This window comes from Oncorhynchus tshawytscha, linkage group LG06 (assembly GCF_018296145.1).
Source record: "Oncorhynchus tshawytscha isolate Ot180627B linkage group LG06, Otsh_v2.0, whole genome shotgun sequence".
In the NCBI taxonomy this organism is placed as follows: domain Eukaryota; kingdom Metazoa; phylum Chordata; class Actinopteri; order Salmoniformes; family Salmonidae; genus Oncorhynchus; species Oncorhynchus tshawytscha.
The window spans coordinates 44,899,842-44,904,335 of NC_056434.1; the positions used below are offsets into that span (position 1 = coordinate 44,899,842).

General features: G+C 39.0%; 1 long non-coding RNA gene across 1 annotated transcript; it reads left to right on the plus strand.

The window, feature by feature from the left end:
• The first annotated feature begins 811 nt into the window (after window positions 1–811).
• Window positions 812–2,468, plus strand: LOC121846714. Its single transcript, XR_006083663.1, has 2 exons — window positions 812–1,051; window positions 1,250–2,468. It is a non-coding gene; the product is annotated as an uncharacterized LOC121846714 (long non-coding RNA).
• The last annotated feature ends 2,026 nt before the right edge of the window (window positions 2,469–4,494 follow it).

Here is a 4,494-nt window from a genome sequence, read left to right on the forward strand (position 1 = left end):
AGATGATTGTGGACTACAGGAAAAGGAGGACAGAGTACGCCCCCATTCTCATCGACGGGGCCTGGTATGGCAGTGATGCCCCCCCATCCCCTCTTTTACGCTGCTGCTAGTCTCTGGTTATTATCTAGGCATAGTCACTTTAACTCTACCTACATGTACATATTACCTCAATTACCTCGACTAACCTGTGCCCCTGCACATTGACTCTGTACCGGTACCCCCTGTATATAGCCTCCCTACTAATATTTTACTGCTGCTCTTTAATTATTTTTTTTTTTTACTTTTCTATTTTTTACTAAACACTTATTTTTCTCAAAACTACATTGTTGGTTAAAAGCTTGTAAGTAAGCTTTTCACTGTAAGGTCTACTACACCTGTTGTATTTGGCGCATGTGACAAATACAATTCGATTTGATTTGAAGAGAGTATATTTCCTTATTTGTCAAATAAAACAAGCACAAATATATTTCTTTCAAATCACTTGAAAGAACAAAGACTTGGTTTTTACAACAATATCTTTGTTGTTCCACAGAAGTGCCTGGGCATTCTCATTTGTGTTTTGATGGGTAATCTCTACCTGCACATTCATCTTCTGCCAATCTACCATTCCAGTGTTTAATTGCTATATTGTAATTACTTCGCCACCATGGCCTATTTATTTCCTTAACTTACCTCATTTGCACTCACTGTATATAGACTTTTTGTTTTCTTTTGTTCTACTGTATTATTGACTGTATGTTTTGTTTATTCCATGTGTAACTCTGTGTTGTTGTATGTGTCGAATTGTTACGCTTTATCTTGGCCAGGTCGCAGTTGCAAATGAGAACTTGTTCTCAACTAGCCTACCTGGTTAAATAAAGGTGAAATAAATAAATAAATAAAAATTATGTCCTCAGATAAAGAGAGCTATGAAACCTGTCTACATATGAAGAGGTCCCAATGAAGAGCAGTGGTTCTCAGTCCTGGGGACTCAAAGCGGTGCACATTTTTATTTTTGCCTCAGCACTGCACAGCTGACTCAAATGATCAACTCATCATCAAGCTTCAAGTGGTATTTATGTATTCATTTGTGATGCTATCCATGATATGATCCTGTTATTGTCAAATGCTACACATGCACATGTGTGCCCATGCATCTAACAAATCATGATAACAATGGATTGATATCAGGGATATTATACTTTGGTAATCCACAATGACCTGGTGATGTAAAAGTCTAATAATTACATTGTCTTCCATATTCCTACAGATACCTTGTAACTGGAGATTCCTTCAAAATGATTGCCTACAGTTAACATGCAGGGCACTGCAAGGTTGGGTGTCCAGGGCCATCTGGGACTTCCTGCTGGAGGAATAAAGGTGTGTGAAGGCTACCTGTGTCCTGCATAACTTCATGAGGATGGACAGGAGGGGATCTGCAGGAGGGGCTCTGCAGCTCGAGTCTGCTGCTCTGCAGGATGTTTCAAGAATGGAGTTTCCAACAACTCAACAAGAGGAAATCTGTGTGCGGGAGATCTTCACCTCCTACTTCTTCGAAGAGGGTGCTGTTCCCTGGCAACACCATAGACTACACTATGCACAACCAAAGGCTCTTTTAAGAGTCATTGACATTGCATTAAGAGTATTCTTCTATTTACTTAGCTATGTTAACTGCAGTTATTCAATTCACAGTTTCTCTCTCTTTGAATCCTACTTCTCAGGTGAGGGTACTGTTTAGGTAAGGGTGTGACGTCTGTACAAAAACAAAACGGACTATTTTAAATAATCCATATTGAAAAAATGGAGAACAATTAGACACCCTATAACCCACACCTACACACTCATGTATCAATCTGATTGATGAACTGACTGTGTTGTGCAGTAAGCAGACTTGACTGTATAACTGTGGCTCTGTACACCTTCAAAGAATAGGCAAGAGGGCAACCATGGAGAATAATAACACTTTATTATTTCTATAACTACGCTATAATGTTTGTCCTCGTGTGTCCGTTCATGTTTTTCAGCATAGAGTACTCTGCAGCCACTTAGTGTGGTTTGTTCACACCACACTGATTCCTGTTGAACATTTTCTCAATAACGGTCTCTCTCCTTCACTTCATCCCTCTTCTCCCTAAATCCTTTAGTTTATATCAGCTGTGTCGGGGAACCCCTCCCGCATCTGAGCTGGCTACATAGAGGGCACTTGGTCAGGTCAACAGGAAGTATTATTAAAGAGATGCTTCACATTGGGATTACTGCATCTATCTGTATTTCAGAGTTAATGATCGAAGGTCAGTTTTGCATTTCACCTCCTGATGCTTATAATTACACCTCTCGCCACCTCTTTCTTCCTCTGTTTTTATAGTGCACAACAGATGTGCTTTGAAGTACAGATTGAACTTGTATTTATAGTATTACAATTATATTTATGCATGTATTTATAACACTTGATTATGAACTTCTTTCAATAAAGCGTTTCATATTCTCTACTAGTTGAAATTAAGTCTCATTTGATGAAATACTACACCTATCCTGTGTTTATCAGATCAATGCAGATGAAGGGAATTAGATATTAAGATGAACTGGTTTTAGAGTATTAACATGATGCATAGGAAGTGTAGTGTACTGTTTAAAAAAATATTCTGTATATATGAATTACAAATCAGTCTTTTAACTAGTTAAATCCTGTTTCTAGTCTATTAGTTACAATGTGTAACCATTGATTGGTAAACACTGAAGTGTATAATTGTAATACATACATTCAGACGGTGTCATTCAAAGACTGGAATTTGATACGACTGAAGAATTATCTAAAATACATTCATACCTGAACTGCACCTTTAATTGCCAAGGTAGAGTACATGATCAATGAATATATGAAATGTACAGGCTACCAATCTCATGCTTCGTATTAACTACATGTATATACGACTAGCATCCTTGGCACAAAGATATATTCTACTCAATCCATAGGCTTCATTAATGTCATTTAGACTGTTTTGAAGTTGATACAACTGGTTAATGATAGCTGAGGTTCATAGCTAGGTTCTGAACTAATATGTATACCAAATGTTTGGGTCAAATCACCGATAGGCTAGATACAGTTGAAGTCGGAAGTTTACATACACCTTAGCCAAATACATTTAAACTCAGTTTTTCACAATTCCTGACATTTAATTCTAGTAAACATTCCCTGTTTTAGCTCAGTTACGATCACCACTTTATTTTAAGAATGTGAAATGTCAGAATAATAGTAGAGTGATTTATTTCAGTTTTGATTTCTTTCATCACATTCACAGTGGGTCAAAGTTTACATACACTCAATTAGTATTTGGTAGCATTGCCTTTAAATTGTTTAACTTGGGTCAAACGTTTCAGGTAGCCTTCCACAAGCTTCCCACAAAGTGGGTGAATTTTGGCCCATTTCTCCTGACAGAGCTGGTGTAACGGAGTCAGGTTTGTAGGACTCCTTGCTCACACACAATTTCAGTTCTGCCCACAACCTTTCTATAGAATTGAGGTCAGGGCTTTGTGATGGCCACTCCAATATCTTGACTTTGCTGTCCTTAAGCCATTTTGCCACAGATTTGGAAGTATGCTTGGGGTAACTATCCATTTGGAAGACCCATTTGCGACCAAGCTTTAACTGAACTGACTGATGTCTAAAGATGTTGCTTCAATATATCCACATTTTCCCTCGTGATGCCATCTATTTTGTGAAGTGCACCAGTCCCTCCTGCAGGAAAGCACCCCCACAACATGATGCTGCCACCCCCTTGCTTCACGGTTGGGATGGTGTTCTTCGGCTTGCAAGCTTCCCCCTTTTTCCTCCAAACATTACAATGGTCATTATGGCCAAACGGTTCTATTTTTGTTTCATCAGACCAGAGGACATTTCTCCAAAAAGTACGATCTTTGTTCCCATGTGCAGTTGCAAACCGTAGTCTTGCTTTTTTTATGGCGGTTTTGGCGCAGCGGCTTCTTCCTTGCCTGCCGGCCTTTCAGTTTATGTCGATATAGGACTCGTTTTACTGTGGATATGGAGAACTTTGTACCCATTTCCTCCAGCATCTTCACAAGGTTCTTTACTGTTGTTCTGGGATTGATTTGCAATTTTCGCACCAAAGTACGTTAATCTCTAGGAGACAGAACGCGTCTCCTTCCTGAGCGGTATGACGGCTGCGTGGTCCCATGGTGTTTATACTTGCGTACTATTGTTTGTACAGATAAACGTGGTACCTTCAGGCATTTGGAAATTGCTCCCAAGGATGAACCAGACTTGTGGAGGTCGACAATTTTCTTTCTGAGGTCTTGGCTGATTTCTTTTGATTTTCCCATGATGTCAAGCAAAGAGGCAATGAGTTTGAAGGTAGGCCTTGAAATATATCAACAGGTACACAATTGACTCAAATGATGTCAATTAGCCTATCAGAAGCCTCTAAAGCCATTACAGAATTTTCTGGAATTTTCCAAGCTGTTTAAAGGCACAGTCAACTTAGTGTATGTAAACTTCTG